The following is a 15,070-nucleotide window of genomic DNA, read 5'->3' on the forward strand; positions in this document are numbered from 1 at the left end:
TTCAGCAAACCTCTTCTGTTTCTCAGATTTTCTTTTTTGCATTTTCTGTTTTTCTTTTGAGTATCAGGGCTGAAAGGTGCAAGGCAAGTACTCAGCCACTGAGCTACATCCCCAACCCTCTTAATTTTTTTTATTAAAAAATAAACAAATTTTACCGAAGGTGTTCAAATTCTTTACTTGGATTTGTGAACATCAGGAATTTAGCTAAGGCTCCAATCATATATAGATCTCTCATGCCTGATCTTGAGAGTTACAAATGCCTCCAAAGACTAGTTTTGGATAGATACATTATCTTTCTGTTATTTTGGGGCCATACCCAGTGGTACTCAAGGCTTACTCTTGACTCTGTACTCAGAAACCACTCCTGGTGGGCTCAGGGGGCAATATGGGATGCCGGGGACCAAATCAGGTAGGCAGGGAATAAGGCAAGTGCCCTGCCTGAAGTACTTTCTCTCCCATCCCTAGATATACTTTCTACCATCCATCCCTAGGAGATGCTGGAAGGATCCAAAGGGGTAGTAGATGGCTTGGGTACTTTCTGCTTGTTCATTTAAAGAAGGTAGATTTTCAAGGAGGTGCTGAGTAGCGTTTTTCTTAAAGGAGGCAGCAGGCCAAACAAGTCTGGGAAACTCCTGTCTAAATACAACCAGTTAGGGCTTAATTAATTCTCCCACCACCACCAAGGCTCCTCTTAGACAGGTAACACTCCTGTGCAAACCTTGCTTCCCTACCATATCCAAGTTCGAGTCCTGGAGCAGCTCTACTGCTTTCAGCTGAGACTCATTCTCTAGTTGCATGGACCCTGGGAGTCAGTTCATGTCACACTGGATGGACATAAGGAACACAGGAAGCTCATGTATGTTGGGACTCAGAAGTCAGAGTAGCCCCCAGCAAGAGAGAGCAGGACCTCATGGCCAAGGAGTGAAGCATTCATTTCCTGGGGCCATGGTGATCAAGGTCCACATGGAGTCCAAGCTCCACACAGTATTGTCTCAGGTTTCTGGGGTCAGACACAAAGGACACAGAGACACATCCCTCTGAACATGTCAGGGAGAATATTTTCTTGCTTCTTCCTAGATTCTTGTCTGTCTCTCTTGGGATGTCCTCATTTTCAGCCACTGTGATTCAATCTCTGCCCCCAGACTTACTTGGCGTTCTTCTTTGGGGCTACTGTGACTTAAACTGGTATCCTTGCCTTTTCAAAGAACACCAATCCTGGGGCTGGAGCATACTACCATGGGTAGGGCGCTTACCTTGAACACAGCCTGCCCAGATTCACCCCAGATAGTCCCCTGAACACCGACAGGAGTAATTCCTGGGTACAGAGCCAGGAATAAGCCCTGAGCATTGCTGGGTGAGACCCAAAAATTTAAAAAATTAAAAAGCCAATCCTATTAGATTAGGACTAGACTATCTTTTTAACTTGATTACATCGGCAAAGTCCCCATTTCTAAATAAGGCACAATCACAAGTACATAGGAATTAGGACTTCAGTATGTCTTTGGGAAGATGTAATTCCCTTTTAACAGAGACTTGTGTGAAGAGCGATTAGGGTCAGTTATAGAAAGTACCATTCTTGCTGCCATGCCACAAAAAAAGATGGCATTAATCCCTGGATGCCCAGCTGGATGCCCAGTGGACATGTTCCAACTTCAGCTTTTCCCATTCAAAAAAATTTTTATTCCCACCTATCATTAGTGTTTTCTTAACTCTCATATTTGAAATCAAGGTGAGACTAAAATTATTCTATACTGATCATTTTCTCACTTTCACTGCTCTTGTGCAAGGTTCAGATCCTAATCACCACATAGGCCTTTGATAAACCTATACAATAAGGGGGGGAAACAATAGTTAGGGGGTCCTCCCATTAGATTATCTCTAATCTAATTTTGCATGGTTGTGGAGTAGGGGACAGAATGATGAGGTGTCATTATAGCCACATACCCTAAAGGCAATCATTAAGCACTGCTTCTCTGAGGGGATTTCCCCTACAGGGAATGATAAGCTCAGATACCCCCCAAAGTATTTTAAATATAAAATAAATTTATTAAATTTAGAAATCTATACCTAATACTTTAAGAATATATGTTACCACATTTAAGGAAGTGACACTTATACATAAATTGACCTTGCCAAGGAGAAATTGTAATATGAATTTAACATACAATGCAGTGATTCATAGCTATCTGCATGTTAATGTCGCAGAGGGAATCATAATTTTTAATTACCTGTATTTTACACGTTGAAATTTGCATATATATTATTATATTAGTTCAGCTTTAAGGACTATATATGTACTATGTATAAGTGAAGCATTATAATGTGTATATGTATAATTGTAATGGAACTCAAGGGATCCCCATAATGATTCAATAACAGAGAGTAAAAACTTCATAGCCAATATCAATAAATCCATTTTAATTATATGTGTAATAGCTTGTGACGGCAATTTTTTATACATATCCATTCATGTGTACCTTTTATATTTTGCATTGATTATAAAGCTGTTTCTTCAATGTTTTATAATTATGACCCAATGTATACCAACTCCATTGAAAATTTTACATATTCAACTTAATGGGAAAAGATATAAGACTTGCATTACTAAAAGGTAAATTTAATATATTCTCCATAGTTATGCTCAACATAAGCGATTGCATGATTAAGTGAGTAAACTTAAATACTGTTTAAAATCCTGAAAATGATGAGTTCTTATAGAGATACCATATTTTTGAGAAGAAAGTGCTTGATTCATTGAGAACCTTTAATCTATTTGAAATGTTATAATCAGAGTGAGATTTATTGTACCTTCCAAACCATGAATCAAATATCCTGGTTGCCTGTTTTGGTTTAGTTATTAGTGTATTTTCCGTTTTGTCTTTACTACTTTTGAAATACAGGATCATTTGATTTTAATAGGTATAAGCCTCAATCCTCATTTGGTTAAAACTGCAATTAAATACTAGAACCTGGTCAATACCCTAAACTCCTTAGGAGCGCTACACCCAGAAATCCTGCTGGTGCATTGAACAGCAGCAAAGATAGAGAAGTGTTACTGCTTGCTTTTGCTTGAGCCTGCTGTAGTCTCCGCTTATACACGGCATGAGAGAGCCATCTACAGAAAGTTAAGAAAAGCACTGTCTTCTTTAATAAGAACAGAAAGCCCCAGGCTGTCTATTAAAAGACATTACTTGAGGGTCACGTGTTAAATATTCTGCTGTTACATAGGAACAGAGAATTGGAGCTTGGAATGGGTTCCAACAATAGTAGGGGGCACTGGCAGGGACTTTAAACAGAATTGTCACCATAATACAGCTCAACATTAGCGTTGGTCTAAGGTTCAAAGACGTCAGCTGTCAGGCCAAGGATAGCAGGTTAGGAAACAAGAGCCTTTGATGATTAAATCAGACAGCAAGGGCTGGAGATACACTACAAGAGGAAGGGTGCTTGCCTTGTATGCATCTCACCCCAGGTTGATACGTGGCCGAACACATGTGGCGCCCGAGCACATGTGTCGCCCACATCTCCCCTCTTGGAATGTGTACTTGCATGCTTTGGTGTCCAATGCTAGGATGTGAGTAGGGGCTCTCTCCGCCCTTGGAGAAGCCCATGTTCTCTCTTGAGTACGTTACTCTCTCACTCTCTCCCCCTCCACACATTAAAAAGTCCTACAAATAAAGTCTATTTATTTTTTTAAAAAAAGACAATCAAATTAAAAGAGTCCAAAAACACCCTAAGAATCAGCTTAAAATAATCAGTTGATACACTGCAACACCTCCAAAGGCACGTGACTTCCTGTTTCATTCTTTGGTGACAAATTTGATCACTCGGCTAAGGACGTGTTGTTGTAAAATACTGTTGTAATCTGTTGTAATTGCTCTGTTGTAAAGCTTCAAATATCACGTTCTCCAAAATCATTTTCCCCATTGGCTTTTGTACTTGTTCACGATTCATGCTGCATCAAGTGCTACAAACTATGACTTTTTGTTCTTTTATTCCTTCTATATTTATTATCTTCACCTTTCCCACTTCCAATCCTAACCCCGCCTCTTTTTGTTTATCACAAAATACTTATATTCAATGTAGTATAATCAATCACTGTCGTATGTTAAGGAATCATGAATTCAGTTCTTGGGAGCCTCCAGAAGACTTCCTGCCTATTTGCCTATTCAGGCTCATCCTTCTATTCACATCTCAAGTCATTTTATCTGTGAAGTATTCCTTACTAGGAGAATTAAATGTCCTTTCCTCTTATTCTCCTTTTGTGCAATGTTATATCTCTATTGTATTTTTACCATTATCATTTTTACAGGTTTGGTTGCTTATTTATAAGGAACCTGAGAGAAGAGACTTATTTATACTTGCTGTCTCCAAAACCCATTTGACTGCCTACTGAGCATGTATGATGCTGGTGGAATGAGTTGATTTTCCCAGTCTAGTGGATCATTCCTCAAGCGGGTTCTTTAAATTGTTTTTCTTCAAAAAGACAATCAAATTAAAACAGAGTCCAAAAACACCCTAAGAGTCAGCTTAAAATAAGTGAAAGAAAAATTTACCTTAAAACTATAAGTATGGGTCCAGAGAGTAGAGTGAGTTAGGTACTTTTCTTGCACACAGCCAATCCAGATTTGGTCCTTGGCACCCCATATGAACCCTCAAGTGCTGCCAAGAGTAATTCCTGAGCACAGAGCCAGGAGCAATCTCTGAGCATTGCCAGATATGATTCCTCTCCCCCATCTCCTCTTCCCCCCAAAAATCTATAAGCATAATTGAAAGAAATGGAAGACGGGATAGAAAAATATCCCATATCTGTTAAAGAATTAGTATAAAATTAGCAATAAAATGACCATTTTATTTAAAAACTTATACAAATTCAATTTAATTACCACCAAAATTTTGATGGTATTCTTCAAGGACTTAGAATGAGCACTTCTAAAATTTGTATGGAATCATAAAACTTTCTGAATATCCATAGCCATTCTGAGAAAAGAGAAGACTGGAGGTGTCATATTTCCTGGCTTTGAATTATACTTTTAAGCTATAGTAATCAAAATGGTGTTGTATTGTAAAAACTATAGACTCTAAGACCAATGGAATATAATTGAGAACCGAGAGGAGGAAAACCTCAGAATAGTTAATCTATGAGAAAGAAGCTGCACGTGTGAAGTGGAGTGAGGAAAACCTCTTCAACAAATGGTGCTAAGAAAACTGGATAATAACATGCAAAAAACTGAAATTGGAATCATGCCTCCCACTACACACTAAAGTTAATGCTAAATGAATTAAAGACTTCAAGGTTGGATCATATACATTGAGGAAAATATAGAAAAAAATTCCCGAAGATATAGACTGCAGAGGTATTCGCAATGATTTGACTCCATTGGCTAAGATAATAAACAATTGGGACTGCATCAAATTAAAATGTTTTTATATGCCAAAAGAAACTTGAAAAAAATAAGAAATCACTCTACTTAGTGGGAGAAAATATTTTCATGTAATACTTCAGATAAAAGGTTAATATCCAAGAGATATTACCAAAAATAATAATAACTCATTTTAAAAAATGGGGAAAGGAGATGAACCGATATTTCCAAGTGAGAAAATAAGCATAATCAATAGGCATATAAAAATGCTCATAACCACAAGCTAATCAAAACAATACTAGAGAGAATGATACATATCAAAAACACTGGAAACCAACCAGAGATGTGTTTTTGAAAAAAAGTAATTCTCATCCACTATTGATGGAAATGACACCTGGTTTAGCCTCTATGGAAAACAGTATGAAAATTTCTCAACAAAAATAAGAACAGACCCAGCAAATTAGCAATTCTGCTTCTTGACATCTACTCTCAAAACATAGAACCATTCATTTTAAAATATATATATGCGCATCTACATTCATTGCAGCACTTAGTACAATATCCAGGATATGGATAATGTCCATCAACAAATGAATGTATTAAGTTTGAATATACAGGGGCTGGAGCAATAGTACAGCGGGTAGGGTGTTTGCCTTGCACGTGGCCGACCCGAGTTCAATTCCCAACATCCCATATGGTCCCCTGAGCACCGCCAGGAGTAATTCCTGAGTGCAAAGCCAAGAGTAACCCCTGAGCATCGTTGGGTGTGACCCCCAAAAAAAGCAAAGAAAAAAATTTGAATATACAGGTTATAGTCAAAGTTGATATAAATACACGTATATCAATTGTAACATATATATTCAAACTCCTTTATTCATGAATATGTGTGTTTACACACACATATCTATATATACACTTAATGGAATTTTTTATAGTCATAAGCAAAGATGAAATCTTGCAGTTTGCTGCAACTCATTTGGAACTGGAGGGAATCACTACATGATATAAATCAGAGAGACAAGGTTAAAGATGGGGTGATCTTGCTTATCTGTGGCATAGAGGGGAGAAAAAAAACCTAAGGGGATAGACAATATCAAATGGCAAGCAAGTCCTTGGCCCTGGATCACAGAACTGAGAATACCAAGAAATGTAGAAAGTGGGCAGAGAGGATAGGGAAATGATGAATTGGATTGGCAGAAACGAGAACACTTGTGGACTTTGGTGGGATTGAGAGTCTTGGATACTTTGGTGCTGATGAGGTGAAGTGGTACTTATCTGAGATATCTCAAAGTGTCCTAACACTGTTTTTACAGATCTCTCCAGCCCTACACCATGTCATCTGAAACCTTTGATTTAAGCGCTCCCTAACTTTCTTTCTATTTAAAAGTATGTTACATTGACTTTTATTTTTATACCTGGACCTTGTTATGGTAATAATCATGTCTTACCTGTCATTAATAACACTTTAAAGCAATTCATATTTAAATGTTTTGGAGTTTATATGGAATAGGTAAGGCTTACATATGTAATTTTTCTTCTTATACTTTATATAAACACTGTGGTTTGCAAAGTTGTTCATGATGATTTGTTACAGGCGTTCGGTTGTGCAACATCGATCCTACCACCATTACAACTTCCCTTTACCATTGTCTCTAATTTCCCTTTAAGCCTGTCCCCATACACTTCCTAACTTTCATATTGCCACTTCCTACTTGCTGTGAGATTATGGAGTTTAGAAAATGAAGGTATTGATAGTCTTCTAGTTTTCTGCACACGGCCAAGAACTTTTGCTGGTACTAGAGCTTTTCATTCTTTGCTACAGAAGAATCCTCAGAGCCAAACCAATTACTTACCCAATTAGAGGCATTTTGAATGTCACAATTAATAATAACCAAGTTTAAAGAATAAATTGACATTCTTTTTTTTTACATAAATGAATTAGAGAAATTCCGCCCCATTCAAACCAAAGTGAGTCATTTCTGGTGTGCAACTGGCTGAAATGGCTTCTAGGACTGGCATGATGCCACTGTGACCTGTGACAAGGCACTGATGTCTTCTTTTACCTCCACAAAACCACAAAACATGTTCCTCTTCCAGCAATTAATCATGGACAAGTTAGATATCATTGTCAGGGACTTTTGAAAACTGAGAGTCAACAAAAAAAATTGCTAATTGTAGTCTATGGGGGCACTCTAAAGTTTTCAAAGTGCTTTGAAATGCCTGTTTGTTTTTTTTTTCAATCCATTAAAAATTGATTAATTTTAAACACCTTTACTTTCGAAATCAATTTTTAAAAAGAATCCAGGCTTTAAGCACAGATCCATATATTCAACTGACTATTCTGCATGGAGCACAGCAGGTAGGGCGTTTGCCTTGTGTGCGACCTACACGGCTGACCCGGCCAATCCAAGTATGATTCCTCTGCCCCTCTCGGAGAGCCCGGCAAGCTACCTAGAGTATCTCGCTCACACGGTAAAGCTTGTCAAGCTATCCGTTAGGTATTCGATATGCCAAACACAGTAACAACAAAGTCTCACAATGGAGACACTACTGGACTCACTCCAGCAAATCGATGAACAACGGGAGGACAGTGTTACAGTGCTACATTCTACATGAGGGCTTCAGAGTCAGTGTGTCCAGACATCACTCTCTGCCCCTAGCTCAGTGAATGTCCAAACTACTCACCAATATGCCTAAGGATCGCGACTCACATTCTAAGACTGTGGTACGTCCTCCCAGCCTCACCTGCCCAGGCATCCAATCCACAACGAATTTGCATTCTGACTTCCTAAGATCTTGACTTGTACTCATCCTCTTGCCAACTTGCCTCTCAAATTGGTTATGTCCAACACTAAATTCATCTTTTTCAACCCCCGTCCCACTCACCCTGCACCAAATCTGTTATGTGTTCTCATTGGATGAAAGCACAACCGTTCAAAGTGGTGAAAGTGAGAAATTTGTATGTAGACCGTATCCTCAATCATCCATTGAGGCATGCTTGTTTGTTTTTCCCTTCCCAAATTCACTAGACTGCCTGCTTGATATTTTCTTTTCTTTGAGTGATTTTCGTCATCTTGTATCTATCTTGATTCTCAACTTCTTCAGATTGTGTGCATGTTATTTTTCAATTAAAAGGTGAATTTGACAGATAGAGAAGGGAGCACCAAATAAAGGATGTTGGGAGGATCCTCCCAGGATGGAAGAAGCATGCTGAAAGTAGACTATAGACCAAACATAATTGCCACTCAATGCCTCTTTTGCAAACCACAGCACCCAAAAGGAGAGAGAGAGAACAAAAGGGAATGCCCTGCCACAGAGGCAGGGTGGGATGGGGGGTATGGGGGTGGGAGGGTTACTGGGATCCGTGGTGATAGAAAATGGGCACTGGTGGAAGGATGGGTATTTGATCATTGTATAATTGAAACCCAGGCACAAAAATTTGTAAGTCTACAACTGTACCTTATGGTGTTTTGCTAATAAAAATTTAAAGAGTTAAAAAAAAGGTGAATTTGATTGAAAAATTAATATTTTCACATCAGGATCAAAAAAGCAACAGTTTAAGGTTTTGTTTTGTTTTTAAATAAACGTCTTCATTGTGATGAATTTCATTTTAAATCACATTCAGAATATGATCTCAACTCTTGATCATCAGCGACTAGCAGAAACTCACACACTTATTTATTCTGCAGAGTTAGAATCTATTGATTTGTTTCGTGTCATTGTGATAATGTACCACCTTCTTGGGAAACATTCTCCCTTCCAATGGGCAACCAGTCATCCACTCTAAGGGATGATTCCTGTCAGCTCTCTTTTGTCACCACAGTTGTTTAATGCCTATATGAGGCAGTTTCGTGAGACAGAGAGACATTTTGGTGTCACTGGCATCAATATGCTGATGCAGGAACATCAATATGCTGATACAGGCCCCACTCTCTGCCAGCTGGTATTACTATTCAACTCTTCCAGCCTGGCTGAATTAGAGCGAAAATGAAAGCCAAGTGTTTCAATATAAATCCAGACAAAACAGTAGAGAAAATGGGAGGCAAAAAGACACCTTCTGTGTCAATGGCAGGAATTATTCTAACATTAAGAATTGTAGGAATATTTTTTAAAAATTGGGTGAAAAGATAATTTATAATTTTCTAGTTCAATTCCTGGCTTCACAGAGTCCCCAAGAGTTGCTGGCTTTAGCCAAGATGGACCCCAGACCTCCTGAATACTGACTGTCAAACCCAGGACAAGAACAATGAAAGCACCAAGAGAACTGCTCTGTGAATACCAAAGGATAACAATAAGCATCTTAAGGATAACCTCGTAAAACCGCCAACAATGAGAGAATCCAATGCATTGTGAGATGTCTGTAATTTCAGTATATAATGTGGCAGTAGCATAACTAAGTATATATTTGCATTTCAGTGTCTATGATGTACAGGGCATGCATAAGGCACTTCATATACACATCATTTTATTTAATGTAGTATTCTATATGCTTTTTTTGGATGCCGTGAAGTAAAAAAGGTGAATTTACCCAAGTCAGTGCTGTTATTCTGAGAATTTTTATCCTCTTCATTGTGTTTTTAAGTATCCATAAACCTCAAACCTTGACGGTTTGATCTTCAGTATAGTCATAGATGTTAATATATTCACATAATACATAAAATTAGGTCTTGAGTCCTAAGCCAGCTCCGTAGCTGCCAAGGATGAGGAAATTTCACCCCACATGACTGAGGTTTCCAATCAGGGATTCCACGTTTCTCCATTTCTCCCTGTTGTCTTGCTAACTCCAACATGTTTTTTATGGCATTTGTTTTCATCTCTCTCCCACTTACCTTTAGAAGGCTCGATACCAAATGATTTAATACTAAAAAAAATTAAAATAAAAAATACATTTTTGAATAGTAAGTCCAAAAGGTAAGTCAAAATGAGCGTTCATAATACTTTGGGAAGAGAAAGCTGTTGGTGATGTTTTAGGGACCAGATGTGGTGCTGGGAATCAAACTGGGGTCTTCCATGTGTAAGGCAAGTGCCTTACCCAGTCTACTACCCCTTTTACCCAAGACATTTCTCTTTTCTTTTTCTTTTTGGTTTTTTTGGACCATACCTCGTGATGCTCAGAGGTTACTCCTGGCTCTGCGCTCAGGAATTACCCTGTAGCTCAGTGAATGGGAGAGGAGAACACAACTAAAAATGAGTGGGGGAGTGGGGGTGGTGAGAGGGATACTGGGAACATTGGTGGTGGAGGGCGGGAACTGGTGGAGGGATGGGTACTTGATCATTGTATGACTAAAACGTAAGCATGAAAGTTTGTAAGTCTGTAACTGTACCTCACGGTGATTCATTAAAAAGTAAAATAAATAAATAAATTGGGAAAAAAGCAAAAAAAAAAAAAAAGAGTGCCATTGCATTCAGGCAAAAGGAGAATTGAGAAGAGGGAAGAAAGTGCAAAAAGATACTAGACATCAACATGGAACAGAGACCATAATGAAGGAAAACGTTGACCAAGCAGCCTAGCGGAGTAAAACTTTCTTTCTCCTCGCCATTTCTCTGCTCCACTCAAAAGCTCCATCCCATACAGTTTAAGCACCAAATACCTTATCTGTTGGGCTCTTTAGAACACACCCCAAGATTCTTCCTTTTTTTCCAGGATCTTTCCCCCACCATCCTTATTAAGGAGCTTAAACAGGAACTTATAAGAAGATGCAGAAGGCAAAGGGGAAGAATGGATTTCTCTGGACTTCTTTTAGCTAGGCAAGGAATAGTTCGATTTTGGTGTTTGAAATTAAACTAATTGTTATTTGATTATATTAAGATCAGTTGCTAGGTCAGGAGGATTTTTTTTGAAACCGAAATTACACAACTGACGTAAGTAATCTTGGCTCATAGTACTCGATACAACTAATTTTAGACAATGTGATTTTTAGTACTCGCAGCTGCAAATATAGCATATTCAAGATAATGACCAACCCAAATTTTGGTACTTTACTATTTTTGGATGATAGTATTCTTTTTTAAATGAAGTCACTTCATATTTTCTTTGGGTGGTGGCTAGTCGGGGCACACCCAACAGTGCTCAGGAGAAACTCTTTTCTCAAGGATCACTGTTGGTGATGTTTTAGGGACCAGATGTAGTGCTGGGAATCAAACTGGGGTCTTCCATGTGTAAAGCAAGTGCCTTACCCACTCTACTACCCCTTTTACCCAAGAAATTTCTCTTTTATTTTCCTTTTTGTTTTTTATGGGGGGGCCATACTTCGTGATGCTCAGAGGTTACTACTGGCTCTGCACTCAGGAATTACTCCTGCAGTGCTCAGGGGATCACATGGGATGCCAGGGATTGCACTCAGGACTCTCGCATGCAAGACAAACAACCTTCTCTCTGCACTATCATTCTGGCCCCAGCATTTCTTATTTTCAACAGAACTTTCTTTCAAATGATTCGCCAACCAATTAAACCCATGTTATGGTAGTTAGGCTAAAGACATTTATTAATGGCAGAATGTCCATTTCCTACTGTTGCCTTATAGATTGTCCTAAAGCTTCTGGAATATCAGTCCCATTAGTTTCCAGGATAACACATTGCCTCAAGCAGAGACACTGAAAATAGAAAAAAAAATGCCCAGGGTTAGCAAGAACACTGTGAATTGACTGTGCAGAACCCATCACTCTCTGATTCTTTAGGAACAAAATTCTGTTTGTGTTAGGAAGATAGAGAAAGTGCATCCAGCATTTCTATTTCCTAGACAATTCCATTTCCTAGACTGACGGTATGCAAGGATGGGCATCTGGCTGAGGATCAATCCACGAGAGGTTAGACAGAGTGGCTTTATGGGACATCTGGGAACATTTATTAAATAGAATCAACTCCACATGCGCTCAGATTGTTCTTTTTGGTTGTTTGTTCCTTTTCCCACCTGAAAAAAAAATCCATGACTCAGGATGTATGTGTGATGATGAGGTTAAAATCACACATCACAGATGGCAGAAGTCCGGGAGGAGGTAGAGAGAGGGGACAGAGGGAGAGTGAGACGGGGGGGGGGGGGTCGATTGTGGGACTCTGACCGTGACTGGGCACATGACACTGTGGGCTCATCCCAAACATATGGAGAGCTGCCTTGAACATGATGGCAGTTGAGTTCTGGAGGTTTTCAGCTGCCAATATTGAGTATATTTGAGCTGGTGTACCAGAAGCTTATTTTAAGTGTTTTTTTTAAAATTTTATTAGTGAGACACCATGAGGTACAGTTGTAGACTTACAAATTTTTTGTGCTTGTGTTTCAATTATACAGTGATCAAATACCCATTCCTCCACCAGTGCCCATTTCCCACCACCATGGTATCTTAAGTTTTATGAGGGAAAAAAAAAGCCCTCTTCTTAGTTGAAGCTATCTTTTGAGGAGTGGCTTTTGGTCCACTTGTGACTGTGCTCACGGATCACTTATGGCCTTGCTCAGAGGACCACATACTCTGCAGGGATGGAATTAGTGTGGGCTCTACGGAAGGCAAGCACCTTGACCCCTGGACTATCTCTCTGGTTAGGAGCTTCCTATTTTCAGCCTAACTCCATCTGAGAGATGATAGTTGAGAGAGAACCTAAGTGAAGCTTTGACAAAGGGACAAAAGCAAATGTTGGTGCCTTATACTCACATAAGCAAGGAAATTGTTTTACGTAACTCAGGAGTGTACAAAAGGATGTGGTGAACTAAAGAAAGTGAAAATATTGTTAAGAGTATGGTAATGGAATTAGGACAAAGACAAATAAGACTAATGAGGTCAGACAGAAGAAATAAAATATCTATAGAGCTATTCCCATAAGCTTTATCTATTCTAGGAGGGATTTTTGAACACTATAACAGGACTTGGAACAACAGAGGATTTTCCTACATGAGTAAGACATGACCCATAATTAATGAAAGCTCTAAAATGGGAAATTATGGCAAGCATTATATTTTCACAGAATCTAAATGTATTCTGTAGAAAATGGAAAATATTTAAAACAAATTTAGCAAAACATTGGCATGTTTGTTTTATGACTTCTTGTCCCAGTTTGCGTATTTTTATTTATGTCACATCATTTATGTATATCACTAAAGACTGAAATCCATGTCAAAGAAATAGTATTGGGTGTACGGCATTTTCCTTGCATGTGACTGACCCCGGTTTGATCCCTGGCACCACATGTTCCCCTGAGCACTGTACCAGGAGTAGTACCCAGTGCTGCACTAAATCCCAGGTGTGACTCAAACCCCCTCCCCCACTTTTAAGTGAAAAATCATGCAGTCACCACCTTTCATAGGAATTAGACTGTTACTGTTATAATCAGTGAACCCATATTTGATCTTATTTATTTTTATCCCATAGAAACAGTCACTATACTAAATTTCATGGTAATCCTTACCTTGTTTTTTTTTAATCAGCTTTTCTATTGCGTGTGTGTGTGTGTATATCCCTCAAACTTAAGTCATTAGTGGTGTTTTTGAATCCTGTGTAATCAATCTTTATATATGTATTCTTTTTAAGTTGTCTAATATTTTGTTCTCAAGCATAATTTTAAAATCACAGTAATAAAATGTGTTAGAAAGATAGCTTGATACGGTCATACATAAAGTTAAATATTGAGTTTGGCTGGAGCAATAGCACAATGGGTACGGCGTTTGCCTTGCATGTGGCCGACCGGGTTCAATTCCTCTGTCCCTCTTGGTGAGCCCAGCAAGCTGCCGATAGTATCCCGCCCACATGGCAGGGCCTGGCAAGCTCCCTGTGGGGAATTTGATATGCCAAAAATAGTAACAAGTCTCACAATGGAAATGTTACTGGTGCCCGCTTAAGTAAATCGATGAACAACAAGAGGACAGTGCTACAGTGCTATATTGAGTTTTTAAAACGACATTCAAATAAACCTTCATTATAAATATATCTCTGTTAACAATATGTCATATTGTACTTAGGCATGTTTAATTATCCTAACAATGTTAGGATATAATCATAAGTGTTGAAAAAGGAATAAAAAATTATTGACTAAAAAATATTGTCCTTTTAAGGATGTATTCATTACTTCTTGATGCCTATCTGAATGCCTATCCCCTTGGAGGGGAGTGGGTCGAGCTTTCCTCCCCGCCCCGACCGGGGCTACGGCAGCCGAAGACCTCCAGGACCAGCCACCACCATGCTGAGACCACTCTCCGCACACATGAAGGTACTGACAGAGGGACAAAGCCACGCGGGTTCCGGGGCCGAGACCTCCAAGCCTACTCGAATTGGAGTCGAGCATCTTCCACCCAGATCCTCCAAATTCCAGTAGGCGGGGGTCACACCCACCACCTGGCCCCCTGGCGCCGTGTAATCCCATCAGCGTCCAAGACTCAGAGACTATAAAATCCAGATCCTGGAACCGCGCGGCCGCATTTGCGGCCGCGCGACATCTTTTCAGAACTTTTCTTTATGACATCTTATTATCTCATTCCTACTTTGGACAAACTTGCAGGCTATCAAATGTAGCCTGCCCACAGGGCAGAGTCTGGCAAACTCCCCGTGATGTACCAAATATGCCAAATACCAGTAACAATGATGGGTCTCATTCTCCTAAAGAGCCGTGAATATAATCTCAGGGCTAGGATGAAAGAGACATTACTGGGGCCTGCTCGAGGCAATCGACGATTAACAGGATGATGAAATGAAAAATGAAATGAAAAATCTGAATGATAACCATC

This window comes from Sorex fumeus, unplaced genomic scaffold, assembly GCF_029834395.1.
Source record: "Sorex fumeus unplaced genomic scaffold, SorFum_2.1 ptg000008l, whole genome shotgun sequence".
Classification (NCBI taxonomy): Eukaryota; Metazoa; Chordata; class Mammalia; order Eulipotyphla; family Soricidae; genus Sorex; species Sorex fumeus.